Source organism: Salmo salar, chromosome 04, assembly GCF_965601325.2.
Source record: "Salmo salar chromosome 04, fSalSal1, whole genome shotgun sequence".
Taxonomy (NCBI): Eukaryota; Metazoa; Chordata; class Actinopteri; order Salmoniformes; family Salmonidae; genus Salmo; species Salmo salar.
The window spans coordinates 26110364-26129064 of record NC_138294.1 but is presented as its reverse complement, the minus strand read 5'-3'; the positions used below and the strand labels follow the sequence as shown (position 1 = coordinate 26129064).

Sequence of the window (18701 nt, the reverse complement as noted above, 5' to 3'; positions counted from 1 at the left end):
AGAATAAAAAACAGAAATTTATAAATGTGATAAGTATTCAGACCCTTTACTCAGTACTTTGTTGAAGCACCTTTGACAGCGATTACAGCCACGAGTCTACTTGGGTATGACACTACAAGCTTGGCACATCTGTATTTGGGGAGTTTTTCCCATTCTTCACTGCAGATCCTTTCAAGCTCTGCCAGGTTGGATGGGGAGCATCGCTGCACAGCTATTTTCAGGTCTCACCAGAGATGTTCGATCGGGTTCAAGTCCGGGCTCTGGCTGGGCCACAAGGACATTCAGAGACTTGTCCCGAAGCCACTCCTGCGTTGTCTTGGCTGTGTGCTTAGGGTCGTTGTCCTGTTGGAAGGTGAACCTTCGCCCCAGTCGGAGGTCCTGAGAGCTCTGGAGCAGGTTTTCATCAAGGATCTCTGTACTTTGCTCCGTTCAGCTTTCCCTCTCCTGACCAGTCTCCCAGTCCCTGAAAAACATCCCCACAGCATGATGCTGCCGCCACCATGCTCCACAGTGGGGATGGTGCCAGGTTTCCCCCAGACGTGACGCTTGGCATTCAGGTCAAAAGAGTTCAATCTTGGTTTCATCTGACCAGAGAATCTTGTTTCTCATGGTCTTAGGTGCCTTTTGGCAAACTCCAAGCGGGCTGCCATGTCCCTTTTACTGAGGAGTGGCTTCCGCCTGACCACTCTACCATAAAGGCCTGATTGGTGGAGTGCTGCAGAGAAGGTTGTCCTTCTGGAAGATTCTCCCATCTCCACAGAGGAACACTGGAGCTCTGTCATTATGACCATCGGGTTCTTGTTCACCTCAGGTTCTCCACCGATTGCTCGGTTTGGCCAGGCGGCCATCTCTTGGAAGAGTCTTGGTGATTCCAAACTTCTCCCATTTAAGAATGATGGAGGCCACTGTTCTTGGGGACCTTCAATGCTGCAAACATTTTTTGTTACCCTTCCCAGATCTGTGCCTCGACACAATCCTGTCTCGGCGCACTACAGACAATTCCTGTTGGCTCTCCACAGCCAACTGGCCGGTGCTCAGCAGGGTTTCATCCCGAAGGGGTCTCCCCTTTCCCTGGAGAACGGAGCTGTTCTCGACCCAACCAACCAGCCATGGAGATAAGTTACTCGCCGTGGAAGTCAAAGACAGCATCCTCTGGAAACGGGGTTCTCCTTGGAGATGTTGATCCCTGACTGGACACAGACCAGAAACAGCTTTGCCGCCCTGGATCCAGAGGTTCCAGCGCCGCTTTCTTTGGGGTCTTCCCATTCAAGATCGGATCCGGAGGTACCTCCGTCTTTGTCCTCTGTTCTGTCTCCCTCTCCGGTGGCTTCTACCTCAGGTTCAGATCCTCAGAGCTCCCACCCTCATCAGACCGTGAGGCTGCCTGAGAGACCGGCCCATTTGACATTGCCAGCTGTCATGATAGGCAGCTCTATGGTGTGAAACATTTCGGTTCCCAAGGCAAAAACCCTGAGCTACCCAGGAGCACGAGTACAGAACATCACAAGGCTGCTTTCGACTGTACTACGACAGATGCAGGGAGCTGACACTGTCGTAGTCCATGTGGGGTCAAACGACATCAGGAGGGCTAGCTCGGAACATCTGAAAATTGATTTTAAAGAACTGATTTTAGCATTAAAAGACTCCAAAAAAATAGCCAATCAGGGGCCACAGAAGGACTTGGGGAAAATTGCAGTTGGCTCAGAACAGGGCAGCACGGCTGGCCCTTAAAAGTACACAGAGCGCTAACATTAATGACATGCATGTCAGTCTCTCATGGCTCAAAGTGAAAGAGAGATTGACTTCCTCATTAGGTACCGAGCTGTCTGTTTAAAGTACAAGCACACAGCTCGGACACCCATGCATACCCCACAAGACATGCCACCAGAGGTCTCTTCACAGTCCCCAAGTCCAGAACAGACTATGGGAGGCGCACAGTACTACATAGAGTAATTGCTACACGGGCCTGAGGACACACACTTAGTGTGTTGTGAATTCTGTAATGAATGTATGTGTAGATGGTAGAGAATGGTATATGAACCGCCTTAAGGGTTGTTGCCGGAGGGCCGCCAGGAAGATGTAGCTGCTGCCTGTGGCAGGAACTGAAGTGTGGGAGGTCGCATGAATAAATACAAATGGAAGACAGGATGTACCTGAGCTAAGGGTCTGAATACTTATGTGGAGGAATATGGTATCTTTTTAATACATTTACAGGAGACATGGTGGGTCTAAATGTTTGTAAATGGTATTGTTATTATGGGGTATTGTGTGTAGATTGAGGTATTTTTTTTTAATTAAATCCATTTTAGAATAAGACTAACGTAACAAAATGTGGAAAAAGTCAAGGGGTCTGAACACTTTTTTTAGTTTCTTCACTGAAATTAAAGCTAGACATTCAGGGAGCATTGAACATGCTCAAAATGATGGATAGTGGGCTGTCTTTTGCAAATTTTGACAGAAATATACATTTACATAGTATTACATCAACTAACATGTTTGCATAGTACTCATAGCAATCCCTCATTGTCCAATCAGAAGATGCTCCATAGCAGGGTGCTCATATCATATTTCTTGATCCAACATCCTCTCACTCTGTATCTCTTACAGTCAGTAGACATGGAGGATGGGAAGCCTGATCTGCTGCTGGTCAAAGAGGAGACAATAGAAGATGGACCAGAGAGTATTGATCTGCTGAGTGGACTAAAGATGGGGGAGCAAGGTAAGGGATACATACATATAGCCTACATACAGTAATAGATCTTCAAATGGGAATAGTGATGCACCTGGCTATTATTATTTATTTATATTTTCTTAATTCATAAAATTAAATCAATACAACTTATGTTTAAATACAAAAACACACATAATGTATGAACTTGACCAGGTAATTGACTAACAAAACTCCATGTAGAATTCTCTGTTATGTTTGTAAAGTCTATTTTGTATCCTCTTCCTGCAAGTGGTTGGCTGGAGGCTAACGGAGGAGGGGACAACTTCACTGAGCAGGCCAGGACCAGCACCAGAAACAGACAGTGGAACACAAAAACATCCAAAACTTAGTCTCCATGACAACAGACTGGCTGAGACGAGGGCGAGGTGTAGATTTGGTCTGCGGGGACGGGGAGGTGTCAGTATGCAGCAGGAGAGAACAGACACAGACTCGGCTAGCGATGCTCCGTCCTGCTCCTATAGTTGTGATTCAGAGAAACTGATGACTCCTCAGGTTAACCCCCTAACAGGTGCTGCCTTCAGCCTGCCTTCTATAGGATCTATCAACTGGAACATGGACCCTGCGACAACACAGACACTCCCTGGTCTTCGTCAACACACTATATGCCAACAGACACTCCCTGGCCTTCGTCCTCCTCACTTTCTCTTTATGTTAAACCAGACCTCAGACAATACCAGTGACAACACTAAATGGCTACACAAGACCATTGACAAATGAGAGAAGTAGAGACGGAATCAGTGGCAGTGTTTGTTCTGTGGGAAAGCCTTCAGTTTCACCCCCAAAAAGATGGAGACCCACCAGAGGGTAAAACCCTAAAGCTGTACCCTGGATCACATGCACTTTGCCCAGTCAGGACACCTGAAGAGGCACCACAGGGTCCACAAAGAGGTTCTCCCAGCAGCACCAGCTGAAGATGCACCTGAAGGTCCACATGGGAGAGAGGCCGTTCGTCTTCCCGCAGTGCGTACAGGCGTTCTCAGAGAGGAGCTTCCTCAGGATACACCAGCAGAAAATGCACACAGCCCATGTATAGATTATAGTGATATGTAGTATTAGCTAGTTTAGTATAAAGTGACATGTAATGTAGTACCAGTTAGTTTGTAGTTAATTCTGTTGGTTTTGGATGCAGTAGGGAACTGGATGAGGTGAACTGAAGAAAGAATGAATATGATGAGACAGAGTAGATGATATGGTGATGGTTGGTGTGATGGTGTCTGTAAAAATGCTTCACTGATTAAAAGCGACAACTTTTGTCCTGTTTGATACCGGTGTTTTATAGTGAAATAATGATAGTGCCTTAATTCATGTATACTTGACATGAAGTAGTGAATCTGTGTGTAATATAATGTTGAACCTTTTCCAAAGTACTTTAACATTCATTTTATCTAAGCGAGGGTACTAGATTTACAGAAAAGGTTACCATTGTGAGAACTTATTTTACTTGTCACATATCATTTTGTGCAATAAATGTGATTTGTTTTAATTAAATACGAAACTGACTCTGTGCTGACTGACTTTGTTATTTTTGTATCATTGCAGGGACAGCGTTTGAAAAGAATCAATCCACTGGCTCCATATTGTTAGGTACTTGAATCACAGTGTTAGAAGCTTGACTGTGGTTAACATTTTATAATATCATGTCATGTTTCTGTGTGTACACAGCAAAGAGTTTCTTATATAAACCTTTATGCTTTTCTGTACAGTCTTTGTTTGCAGTCTGCAGTCAATCAAGACCTTCTGATGTCTGGTGTTGCTGGTGGGATAGACCAGAACTCTGAGGTGGCTGGTCACAAAGCCTGGCCCCGGATCAGGACCATGGATCTGGAGCTGTTGCTCTTCCTTCCCGAGTCGGAACCAAGACCCAACCGTGAGGGACAGCGACTCACTGAACAACCTCAGACCTGGTGGTCATCAGAGAGACAGAGGCTCCAGTCAGGGATCCAGTCTGCAGCCCAGACCCTTCTCTTCACAGTATCAGTGCAGGGATGAAGCAGGGCCTGGTAGAGATAGACCCTCCTGTTCCTATGATACAAACACCACAGTATCCATGATGAACAGAGCAGGTCACCCTGGGCTTCAGCCTTCACAGAGCGTGGTGGGAGACCCCTCTGGTGGTAGTCTTTCTTCTCCTTCAGGGTCCCATTTAATGCCTACTGAAAGGGTTCATAAAAGGGCCTGGACCTGGGTCTAACCTTCCTCAGCTGCCTCAAGGAGAGTCCCTTCAAGTGCAAACTATGTTACAAGAGCTTTTCCTTCCTGAGCAACATTATCAGACATAGGGGTGTCCACAACGGGGACAAATCGTAGCAGTGTGGCTTGAGATGTACACAGGAGATATCTGGGAACCATTCTTTAGCTGTATTTTATAGTTATCATGTGAAGTGTTTTGGGGTAACCCTTTGTTATCTTGTCATTTGTAAATAACTGTTTTAGAGAGACAGTAAACATAGGCTACAACAAGTAAGTAGCCTTTCACGAACCTTAGCTCATCTACCTGTTTAGCTCATCTCCTGTGTACAAGTGCACCCCCTGGACAAGACGCTAGTCTATTGCAGGGCCTTAGCCCGAATCTAGCTCCTTAATGCTGAGTGCCAAGCGGAGACGCATCAGGGCCCATTTTTATAGTCTTTGGTATGACTCGGCCAGGGATTGAACTCACAACCTTCCAATCTCAGGGCAGACACTCAGGGCAGACACTGACACTGAGTTGATCAGACTATAACAAGGACAGTTTAACATGACTTTACCTCAGTAAGGTAAATATTATTTTCTACTCTATTCTTGCTAACACACTGTTCTTTATAAACACGTCTGCTCACAGCTTAAAAAACATACTGATCATAGGAGATTTGATGTAAGGTAATTAGCAGTACCGTATTTCAAAGAACAGCACGCACTCCTTTTTCATTTAACTACACCCTTCCAGCTATGACGCCAACCAATAAGATCCTTTCTCTTAAGTAAACGGAAGGGAACAAGGACCTAGAACGATTTCGATGTTATCGTGTTTATTGTTATCTAGACGTTTATTAACACCCTGGAACTCAAAATATGATTAATTTAACTGCACAGCATCACACACTTACCCCAGGTAGTCTTTAATTCGCGCTGGAGACAGGAATTAGTTGATATATGTTATCTAAGTAACGCTAGCTAGCTGCTAACAATGGCTAACTGTATGGTTTTTCACACTCAAATAGCCTCCATCATGGAGGAGCTAGCGAATGCAGCCGTGGCAGATATCTGTAAACTCGTAGACGACGACTATGCAGTGTTTCGTTTGGAAATAACTCAAAGCCAGAAAGAAAACAGGGCATTGCGGAGGAAACTACAGCTACTGGATCTGAAGGAGCGGGAAGAGATGACAACGAGAGAGCGCGTTCTCGCCAGTCGTTCTTGTAGTGTCACCATCCTGGACCGATACAGAGGAATGACAAGAGGTACAATCTGAAGAAGGCTGCGGGCCCTGTCGCCCCATTCCCCTCTGCGCATGTGTTCAGATGTGTTACAGAATTGGGTCTTTGTCAGTTTTTGGATAGTATACCATACTTTCCCTGATTACTAGGCTATCTTGGACATATTTTTTTATTTAACCAGCCAGGTCAATTAAGAACAAATTCTTCTTGGACAAAGACTCTTTACCGAATTTCCTATTGTCATACTCAGTTTTAAAAAAGTGATGCATTGAACATAATCAATCAATAAATAGTGAATCAACAAGATATGATAAGTGTTACCTTACTTCCAGTCAGTGGCGGTTCTAGACCATTTCAACTGGAGGAGGCCAAGCTGGGGCCAGTTGTGCTGTTAGAGGGGCCAGTTACATTAGACGTTATTGTTGTCATATCGTTTTCTTCACTGCATTGCTGGCATTAGCAGGCAAAAGACCATGTTCATAATCATCATCGTTGCCACTGTCTAATAACGAATGTAAAAAAAGAATGCTAGCAAAAATGTGTTATGTAAAAATGATTTCATACTCCACATTTAGGGTGGCCACAGGGGGGTCCAAAATTGTTGTCACAGCGGCACTTTTTCACAATTTTCACAATTTTGCAAGCATTAGTTTCAGGCTGTAAATACCAATTAATTGTGTATTACAGGCTTATTAATGAGAATCATTTATTGAATAACATGAAATAGAGTTCTATGGCCACACACACCAGTGGTGGGTTTGTTTGTCGAAATGAGAATGTGGTGGGTTTGTCGTTGAAATAAGAATGCATTAGCAGAAAATAACCCCATACCCTACTGTAACATATGGTGGTGGATCTTTGGTCCCTGGGCCCTTTAAGGTCAACGGCATCATTAACTTTACACAGTTGTAGACAGTGTGAGTAGTGTACAATATAGCGTTGAGCATTGACAGTACCTAACCACCTCTTTTCCTCCAATCACTCTCTCAGGTGAAGGACATCTCACTAGAGGCCACAGGAGCTTTGTGAAGGCCGCGGGACACAATACATGGAGAGATGACCAACCAATCACTGTTGATGAGGGGAGTGGAACCTCAACCCAGCATGTTATCATGATAGAGGTTAGTGTCATAGTGTAACATGAAAAATTACAGTACATCAAATGTGGCCCATTAATTAATTTCAGAAAGGCTCCCCTCAGCTATTCAGTCATGTACATCCTCATTTATCTGCCATAGGGGAGTTTGTGAGACTTCCCTATGACATTGTTATCCAATTCAACTCATGTACCGATAATAACCTCCTCTCTTGTGTCAGTCTGCAGATGCAGAAGCTAGAGGTCCTGGGGTCAAGCAGGAGAGGTCTGAAGGAGAGGTCCCACAACACAGAAGAGACATCGAGATTGGAGCGCTCCCTGTAGCCACGGAGAACCGCGCCGCCACACCCCAACCCAGGCCCTGCCGCAGCATCACGGAGGTCAGTAGAACGCAGAACACCGTCTTCAAGTCAGAGACAGACACAGAGACTTTAAACAAAAAGGCTCTTGCACACAGGATCTGACCACAGATCAGACCCTGAGAGACTGGGCAGTCCTCCTGCTCCCAGCTCAGAGTATTTACTTTACGGTAACCCGAGCATGAGGACGATTCAATCCCATTGGGACCCTGACAACATGCCCTTGGGTTTAGAGACACAGACTCTGTCGAGAGAGGACTGGAACCAGTACAATAGTAATGTATAGGATCCAAACAGTGGTGAAATCCTTCATCTGTACCCAGTGTCATATGCGCTTTACCAAACTGGCCATCTGAAGAGGCACCAGATGGTTCACACAGGAGAAATCCTACAGCCGCCCCCAGTGTGAGAAGAGGTTCTCCCACCAGCACCATCTGAAAATGTATCTCTAGGTCCACACGGGAGAGAGGCCATTCGCCTGTACGCACTGTGGCTAGAGGTTCTCAGAGAGGTGCTACCTCAGGATACACCAGCAGAAAAACCATTCCACTCTATAACATAAACCACGTTTCCATCCACAGATGAAAATCATGGCAGCTGTGATGGAAACAGGAAGATTCGGTACAATTTTATAATTTGTTTGTTCGACACGGTGGAATCTTTTTGCGTCTGTAAAATAAATTTTGCGAGCAAGGGCGGTGGAAACGCCTATATGTGCAAATGGTGATATAAAAACCATCATATCGAAGTAAACTTGGAGTCACGCGATGATATGGTGTGTGGTCCTCCCACTACGACTCAGGGAAACCATGTGGTTTATTAGGCTACAGATGAAATAACTTAAGAACTTCACATGGTGGTGAAAGTGCACAGTGATCTTGATGCTCATTTTCAAAGAAATATCGAGGGTCTTGATTCTGGTGACATGATGATCGATGCTTGACTTTCGTTTGACAAATACAAATATTCTTGTTCTTTGCCATAATAATCTCATAATGCGGATAGCCTACCTCCACTGTATCTGTGAGCTGTTGGCTAGAGCGCAGGTACCAAGACCAGAGTAGGTACATTTGCTATTTAACGCAATAGTTTGTGACAAAACGGTAGAGTTGAAAATGTGATGGAAACATTGAACTTTTGATGTTTATTCTGTACATGAAAACTTAAGCGAAAAAAGTACATTTTGTGTGCACTACGTCATCAAGCACTGAATTTTATCCGCAACAAGTCCGTTTGGTGGAAACAAACCACTCCGCATATTTTCTTGAAAATCTGTCGTCAATTGAATGGATACCTAGCTATAGAAAGTAACCATTCCACTCGATAGCTTCTGACGTTTAGATCAAACCCTGCATTAAAGACAAAGATTAATTTTCATTGTTGTCAGCAGAAAAAATTGACTGATACATTTGGAATAATGACAGTAACAGAATCAGTGTTGAATATTCCTGGGTAGAATATTGCATGCAGTCATTGTGTGATGTGTATGATGTGTTTCATTACTTCCATTCAACTACTTCATTGTATATACTGTATATAAGGCATACAGAATGGGGTCCTAAATTATGGACACTCTTGATAAAGTATAGTATTTTCCCTGATCTTTATCAAGGGTGCCAATAATTTTGCAGTTACATTTGCATATACAGGAATTTGACTCTGTGAAATCGTATAGGACTCAAACGTAGTGGGGATGGGTAAACACTCCATGTTGAAAGTGTGTTTATTATCTGTGTGTACGTACTTGAGGGAGTGTGTCTGTGTAATCTGTATCACCTGCCTCTTCCAGGAGGAGGAGGGTCAGGAGGTGCTTCTGGTGAAGGGGGAGGGTTGTGAGGAGGGTCTGGGGAACCCTGAGGGGAACATGGTCATGGAGGACAACCAGACTACACCTCCTCCTGAACCCACAGAGGAACCAGCTGAGCACCACAGCACCACACACAGTCTCACTGAGGTGAGCCCACTGAACTACTGTCTGAATGGTATTAGGTCAGGGTCTGTATCCACAAAGTGTCTCAGAGGAGGAGTGCTGATCTAAGATATAATTTTATTCATTATGATCTAAAAGGCTAAACTGATCCTAGATCAGCACTCCTACTCTGAGACTCTTTGGCCCAGGTCTTGATTCGTTGTCTTAAGTGCGGGACCATGCCTTTTGAATGATCAAATCATTAGAGTGTCAAGTAATAAAATCAACTAACATGTTTGCATAGTACTCATAGCAATCCATCATTGCCCAATCAGAAGATGCTCCATAGCAGGGTGCTCATATCAGATTTCTTGATCCAACATCCTCTCACTCTGTATCTCTTACAGTCAGTAGACATGGAGGATGGGAAGCCTGATCTGCTGCTAGTCAAAGAGGAGACGATAGAAGATGGACCAGAGAGCATTGATCTGCTGAGTGGACTAAAGATGGGGGAGCAAGGTAAGGGAGAAATACATATAGCCTACATACAGCAATAGATCTTCAATGTGAATAGTGATGCACCTGGTTACTATTCTTTCTTAATTTTCTTCATTCATAAAATGAAATCAATACAACTTATGTTTAGTTACCAAAACACACACATTATAATGTATGAACTTCACCAGGTAATTGACTCAAAACTCTAGATATGGAGAATGATAGAATTCTCTGCCATGTTTGTGAAGTCTATTTTGTAACCTCTTGCTGCAGGTGGTTGGCTGGAGGCTAACAGAGGAGACTGGGCAACCATCTTAGATTTCCAGACCCAGACCGGTGCAGCCAAGGGCCCAGGGGACAACATCACTGAGCAGGCCAGGACCAGAGGCGACATAGTGGTCAGTGGATGGGACAGCGTCCTCAACTCTGGGCTGGGGAACAACAATGTTAACCACAACCAGAAACAGACAGTTGAACACAAAACAACAAACAAACTTAGTCTCCATGACAACAGACTGGCTGAGACCAGGGCGAGGCGTAGATTTGGTCCGCGGGGACGGGGAGGTGTCAATATGCGGCGGGAGAGAACAGACACAGACTCGGCTAGCGATGCTCCGTCCTGCTCCTACAGTTGTGATTCAGAGAGACTGATGGCGCCAGGTGCTGCCTTCAGCCTGCCTTCTATAGGATCTATCAACTGGAACATGGACCCTCCGACAACAGAGACACTTCCTGGCCTTCATCCTCCTCACACTCTCCTAATGTTAAACCAGACCTCAGACAATGCCAGTGCCTCAACACTAAATGGATACACAAGCCCATTGACAAATGACAGTAGTAGTAACTCTATCAGTAGATCCGGTGGAAAAGAGAAGCGCTTCCCGTGTTCATTCTGTGGGAAAGCCTTCAGTTTCCCCAAACAGGTGGAGATCCACCAGAGGATGCACACGGGGGAGAAACCATTCAGCTGCCACCTGTGCCAAGCCAGTTTCTCCGACTCTTCCAACCTGAAGAGGCACCAGAGGATGCACACAGGGGAGAAACCGTTCAGCTGCCACCTGTGCCAGGCCAGTTTCTCCCACTCGTTCAACCTGAAAAGGCACCAGAGGGTCCATACAGGGGAGAAATCCTTCAGCTTCCCCGGTGTGAGAAGAGGTTCTCCCACCAGCACCAGCTGAAGATGTACCTGAAGGTCCACAAGGGAGAGAGGCCGTTTGCCGGTACGCACTGTGGGAAGAGGTTCTCAGAGAGAAGCTACCTCAGGATACACCAACAGGAAATGCACACGGCCCATGTATAGAGTATAGTGACATGTAATGTAGTACTAGTTAGTTTGTAGTTAATTCTGTTGGTTTTGGATGTAGTAGGGGACTGGATGAGGTGAACTGAGGAAAGAATGATTGTGATGAGGCAGAGTAGATGATATGGTGATGGTTGGTGTGATGGTGTCTGTAAAAATGCTTAATTGATGGGTCCAACCCTGACTGCATGTCCCATTATGTTGATACTGGTGTTTTATAGTGAGATAATGAGTGCCTTAATTCACATTTACTTGACATAAAGTAGTGAAGATGTGTGTAATGTTGAACCTTTTCCAAAGTATTCAAACATGTATTTTATTAAAGTGAGGGTACCAGATTTACATTAAGGTAAAGTGTTAGTGAAAAGTACCATGTATCGTTTTGTGCAATAAAAGTACTGAACGTCACGTTATGTGAGTGTATGACCATCTTGTTGACATTAAATACAAAATTGACTCTGTGCTGACTGACATAGTTATTTTTGTATCATTGCAGGGACTGAGTTTCCCTTGTCTCAGTCGAACAAAAAACGTAATACGTAATTATTGAATCAACACAATATGGCATTTTTTTTTCAATAATAAACTCCAATTGCGCTATAATGTTAGGTACTTGAATCAGTGTTAGAGATGGGCTTGACCGTTGTTAAAACATTTTTTTATATCATGTCATGTTTCTGTGTGTACAGCATAGAGTTTCTAACATACCAAAAACCAGGGATAGATGGCAGTATTTGCGCAAAACTGAAACCGCGAACCACCGCATTCAACCACGGTAAAGTGACCGGGAACATGGATGACTGCAAACAGACCAGCTACAAACTCCGTAAGGCAATCAAAGAAGCAAAAAGTAAGTACAGGGACAAAGTGTAGTTGCAATTCAACGGCTCAGACACAAGACCCACGTGGCAGGGACTGTTAACTCTTAGATGGCTGACAGCCGGACGGCATCCCAAGCCACGTCCTCAGAGCATGCGCAAACCAGCTGGCTGGAGTTTTTACGGACATATTCAATCTGTCTCTATCTTTGTCTGCCGTCCCCACATGCTTCAATTTTTCCACCATTGTTCCTGTACCCAAGCAAGCTAAGGTAACAACTAAATGACTATCGCCCCATAGCATTCACTTCTGTCACCATGAAGTGCTTAGAGAGTCTAGTCAAGGGCCATATCACCACCACCTTACCGCCCCAACAGAACCATGGACGACGCGATCGCCATCGCACTAGAAAAACTGCCCTATCCCACCTGAACAAGAGGAATACTGACTACAGCTCAGCTTTCAACACCATAGTGCCCTCAAAGCTCGTCACCTTGAACTTATCCCTGTGTAACTGGGTCCTGGACTTCCTGACAGGCTGACCCCAGTTGGTGAGGACCGCCTGGTACAGTAACTGCACCACCCTCAACCGCATGGCTCTTCAGAGAGTGGTGTGGTCAGCCCAACGCATGCTTCCGGCCCTCCAGGTCATTTATACAACTTTGTGTCGATGGAAGGCCAAGAAGATCATTAGGGACCTCAGCCAACCGAGCCACGGACTGTTCACTTTACTACCGTCTGGCAGACGGTACAGGGGCATCAGAGCCAACAGGCTCCGTGATGGCTTCTAACACCAAACTGTTGAACAGCCGTCACTAGCTGTCTGCCTGTCCAGTACTCTGTCCTGCACCTAAGAAACTTTTTTGTGCACACATAATCCCACAAAATACACACACACAAGCTCTTTCTCTCTCTCTCTCTCTCTCTCTCTCTCTCTCTCTCTCTCTCCCTCTCTCCCACACACACACACACACACACACACACACACACACACACACACACACACACACACACACAGACTCTGCACACATTCATACACCCATACTCACAAACACAGTCAACGCTGTTGTCCCATGTACAGTTGAAGTCATAAGTTTACATACACCTTAGCCAAAAACATTTAAACTCAGTTCTTCACAATTCCTGACATTTAATCCTAGTAAAAATTCCCTGTCTTAGGTCAGTTAGGATCACCACTTTATTTAAGAATGTGAAATGTCAGAATAATAGTAGAGAGAATGATTTATTTAAGCTTTTATTTCTTTCATCACATTCCCAGTGGGTCAGACGTTTACATACACTCAATTAGTATTTGGTAGCATTGCCATTAAATTGTTTAACTTGGGTCAAATGTTTTGGGGAGCCTTCCACAAGCTTCCCACAATAATTTGGGTGAATTTTGTCCCATTCCTCCTGACAGAGCTGGTGTAACTAAGTTAGGTTTGTAGGCCTCCTTGCTCACACACACTTTTTCAGTTCTGCTCATACATTTTCTAGAGGATTGAGGTCAGGGCTTTGTGATGGCCACTCCAATACATTGACTTTATTGTCCTTAAGCCATTTTGCCACAACTTTGGAAGTGTGCTTGAGGTCATTGTCCATTTGGAAGACCCATTTGCGACCAAGCTTTAACTTCCTGACTGATGTCTTGAGATGTTGCTTCAATATATCCACATTATTTTAGCTCCTCATGATGCCATCTATTTTGTGAAGTGCATCAGTCCCTCCTGCAGCAAAGCACCCCCACAACATGATGCTGCCACCCCCGTGCTTCACGGTTGGGATGGTGTTCTTCGGCTTGCAAGCATCCCCCTTTTTCCTCCAAACATAACGATGGTCATTATGGCCAAACAGTTACATTTTTGTTTCATCAGACCAGAGGACATGTGCAGTTGCAAACCGTAGTCTGGCTTTTTATGGCGATTTTGGAGCAGTGGCTTCTTCCTTGCGGACTCGTTTTACTGTGGATATAGATACTTTTGTACCTTTTTCCTCCAGCATCTTCACAAGGTCCTTTGCTGTTGTTGTGAGATTGATTTGCACTCTTCGCACCAAGGTACGTTCATCTCTAGGAGACAGAACGCATCTCCTTCCTGAACGGTATGACGGCTGCGTGGTCCCATGGTGTTTATACTTGCGTACTATTGTTTGTACAGATGAACATGGTACCTTCAGGCATTTGGAAATTGCTCCCAAGGATGAACCAGACTTGTGGAGGTCTACAATTTTTTTCTGAGGTCCTGGCTGATTTCATTTGATTTTCCCATGATGTCAAGCAAAGAGGCACTGAGTTTGAAGGTTGGCCTTGAAATACATCCACAGGTACACCTCCAATTGACTCAAATGATGTCAATTAGCCTACCAGAAGCTTCTAAACCCATGACATCATTTTCTGGAATTCTCCAAGCTGTTTAAAGGCACAGTTAACTTAGTGTATGTAACTTCTGACCCACTGGAATTGTGATACAGTGAATTATAAGTGAAATAATCTGTCTGTAAACAATTGTTGGAAAAATTACTTGTGTCATGCACAAAGTAGATGTCCTAACCGACTTCCCAAAACTATAGTTTGTTAACAAGAAATTTGTGGAGTGGTTGAAAAACAAGTTTTAATGACTCCAACCTAAGTGTATGTAAACTTCCGACTTCAACTGTATATAGAGACATTGAACACTGGACACTTCCCATTTTTTGTATACTGTTTATACACACTGTATTTATATAATGTATTCTTGACATAGCTCACTCTAATACATCTACTGCTGTACATATCATTCATCCTGTGTATATACGCACAGATTGCTTTTCGGATTATTGATATAAACTCAGCAAAAAAAGAAACGTCCTCTCACTGTCAACTGCGTTTATTTTCAGCAAACTTAACATGTGTAAATATTTGTATGAACATAACAAGATTCAACAACTGAGACATAAACTGAACAAGTTCCACAGACATGTGACTTACAGAAATTGAATAATGTGTCCCTGAACAAAGGGGTGGTCAAAATCAAAAGTACTGGAGTGCATCTCCTCTTCATGGACTGTACATGATTTGCCAGTTCTTGCTGTGAGATGTTACCCCACTCTTCCACCAAGGCATCTGCAAGTTCCCCGGACATTTCTGGGGGGAATGGCCCTAGCCCTCACCCTCCAATCCAACAGGTCCCAGACGTGCTCAATGGGATTGAGATCCAGGCTTTTTGCTGGCCATGGCAGAACACTGACATTCCGGTCTGGCAGGACAGTCTGAGCACTGATGGAGATTTGTGCGTTCCTGGTGTAACTCGGGCAGTTATTGTTGCCATCCTGTACCTGTCCCGTGATGTTCGGATGTACCGATCCTGTGCAGGTGTTGTTACACGTGGTCTGCCACTGCCGAGGATGATCAGCTGTCCGTCCTGTCTCCCTGTAGCTCTGTCTTAGGCGTCTCATAGTACGGACATTGCAATTTATTGCCCTGGCCACATCTGCAGTCCTCATGCCTCCTTTCAGCATGCCTAAGACACGTTCACACAGATGAGCAGGGACCCTGGGCATCTTTCTTTTGGTGTTTTTCAGAGTCAGTAGAAAGGCCTCTTTAGTGTCCTAAGTTTTCACAACTGTGACCTTAATTGCTTACTATCTGTAAGCTGTTAGTGTCTTAACGACTGTTCCACAGGTGCATGTTCATTAATTGTTTATGGTTCATTGAACAAGCATGGGAAACAGTGTTTTAACCCTTTACAATGAAGATCTGTGAAGTTATTTGGATTTTTATGAATTATCTTTGAAAGACAGGGTCCTGAAAAAGGGCCGTTTCTTTTTTTGCTGAGTTTAGTATTATTTGGATTGATTCGTTCTGTTATTTCTTCATTAGAATGTTTCATTATCTGTTTGACATTGTACTGCGGTGTTAGGAGCTGGTAACAAGCATTTAGCTAGTAAGTATAACATCCAATAAACTGTGTACGCCACCATTAAACTTTGATTTGATTATATAAACCTTTATATGCTCTTCTTTAAATGTGTGTTCATGGACTGCAGTTGATGAGGAACTGCTGATATCCAGTGTTGCTGGGACTGAACACTTCCCTGAACACCTCCCTATGCAACTGGATCCTGGACATTCTGACGGGCCACCCCCAGGTGGTTATGGGTAGGTAACATCTGCCACGCTGACCCTCAACACAGGGCCGCTCAGGGGTCTGTGCTTAGTCCCCTCCTGTACTCCCTGTTCACCCACGACCTTGGCCGAGCACGAGTCCAATGCCATCATCAAGTTTGCTGACGACATGACGGCGGTAGGCCTGATCACCAACAAGGGAGGAGGTCAGAGACCTGGCAGTGTGGTGCCAGGACAACAACTTCTCCCTCAACATCAGCAAGACAAAGGAGCTGATTGTGGACTACAGGAGACTGAGGGGCGAGCATGCCCCATCCACAGGACTTTAGCGGAGCATGTCGAGAGCTTCAAGTTCCTCTGTGCCCACATCATCAAGGACTTAACATGGTCCTCTCACACCAGCAGTCGTGAAGGTTCGACAGTGCCTCTTCCCCCAGGAGGTTTGAAAAGATTTGACATGCCCTTTCAGATCCTCAAAAAGTTATACACCATTGATAGCATTTTGACTGGCTGCATCACCACTTGGTATGGCAACTGCACTGCCCTCGATCGCAAGGTGCTACAGAGGATGGTGTAGATGGCGCAGTACATCACTGGGGCCGAGCTTCCTGCCATCTTGGACCTCTATACCAGGCGGTGTCAGAGGAAGGGACGGAAAATTGTCGAAGAACCCAGCCACAGACTATCGCACAGCAAGCGGTACCAGAGCATCAATTCTGGGACCAAAAGGCACCTGAACAGCTTCTAACCCCAAGTCATAAGACTGCTAAACAAGACTGCTAAATAGCTAATCAAATGGCTACCCAGACTATTGCATTGACCCTTTATTGCACTGACTCTATGCACACTCACTGGACTCTACCCACACACATACTTACACTGACTCTCGCAACACACACTCTACCTATGCTCACACACACATGCATGTTGACGCCATACACACTGCTGCTACTCTTTATATTATCTATCCTGATTGCCTAGTCACTTTTACCCCTACCTACATGTACATATTACCTCAAATATATTGAACAAAAATATTAAAACACAACAAGCAACAATTTAATAGATTTTACTGAGTTACAGTTCATATAAGGAAGTCAGTCAATTGAAATAAATGAATTAGGCCCTAATCTATGGATTTCACATGACTGGGCAGGGGCATAGCCATGGGTGGGTCTGGGAGGGCATAGGCCCACCCACTGGGGAGCTAGGCCCAGCCAATCAGAATGATTTTTTTTTCCCACAAAGGGGCTTTATTACAGATAGAAATACTCCTAAATTTCATCAGCTGTCCGGGTGACTGGTGTCAGACGATCCCACAGGTGAAGAAGCCGGATGTGGAGGTCCTGGGCTGGCATGTTTACACATGGTCTGCGGTTGTGAGGCGGGCTGGACGTACTGCCAAATTCTCTAAAACTCTGTTGGAAGTGGCTTATGGTAAAGAAATTAACATTACATTTTCTGGCAACAGCTCTGGTGGACCTTCTTGCAGTCAGCATGCCAATTGCATGCTCCTTCAAAACTTGAGACATCTGTGGCATTGTGTTGTGTGACAAAACTGTGCATTTTAGAGTGGCCTTTTATTGTCCCCAGCACAAGGTGCAACTGTGTAATGATCATGCTGTTTAATCAGCTTCTTGATATGCCACACCTGTCAGATGGATGGATTATCTTGGAAAAGGAGACATGCTTACTAACAGGGATGTAAACACATTTGTGCACAAATGTCTCTCAAATTAAGCTTTTTGTGCATATAGAACATTTCTGGGATCTTTTATTTCAGCTCATGAAACATGGGACCAACACTTTACATGTTGCATTTATATTTTTGTTCAGTATAAATTGAATAAAGTCAGTCATTCTATTCTTCTGTACTCTATTAATGCTAACACAGTACGAATACCCATACTTGTATGCACACTCATTTCAGCGTTTGATCTAGTATAATTCACTCATCTTTTTGACTCACGTGTTTGACAACAGCTGATAATCAGATAAATTGACGCCTGTACTAAAATGAACGAATTGCGGGAGTCAACGCAATCACGCAGGTGAAACTTTCAGTTTAATAATGCTGCGTTCATGTCTTAGTCAGAACTACAAATCTCGGACATTTCCGAATTGCTAACGGTTTTATTTATAGGCGTTCATCGAATCAGCAGATCGGACATTCGGAACAAGATTTTCCTTGTTCCGAATAGAATGTGAACGCGGCATATTATCGAAATTTCACATAATATAAAACGTTATTTTTTCGCATACTACGACCCGTACGCTAGAATGGGTATTCGGACACTGTACTGTTCTTTCTAAACAAGTCTGCTTGAAAGATAATGATCATAGGATATGTTATGTGTAATCTAATGTAATAAGAATGACCGTGTTTCAAACAACAGCGCGCATTCCTTTCCATTTAACCAAACCCTTTGAAATACAGTATGACGCCAACAAATAAGATCCTTTCGCTTCAG

At 44.3% G+C, this 18701-nt stretch overlaps 1 long non-coding RNA gene and 1 pseudogene across 2 annotated transcripts; one reads left to right on the top strand and one right to left on the bottom strand.

Annotated features, from left to right (window-relative positions):
- Positions 1-4231: 4231 nt before the first annotated feature.
- On the bottom strand, positions 4232-5951 carry LOC123742537 (uncharacterized). The gene is made up of 2 exons (XR_006769715.2): positions 5818-5951; positions 4232-4753 (listed from the first exon to the last, which is right to left on the bottom strand). It is a non-coding gene; the product is annotated as an uncharacterized LOC123742537 (long non-coding RNA).
- On the top strand, positions 5687-11770 carry LOC145850351 (uncharacterized; annotated as a pseudogene). Its single transcript, XR_014392109.1, has 6 exons — positions 5687-6171; positions 7138-7268; positions 7465-7623; positions 9392-9556; positions 9919-10030; positions 10283-11770. The product of XR_014392109.1 is annotated as an uncharacterized LOC145850351 (transcript).
- The last annotated feature ends 6931 nt before the right edge of the window (positions 11771-18701 follow it).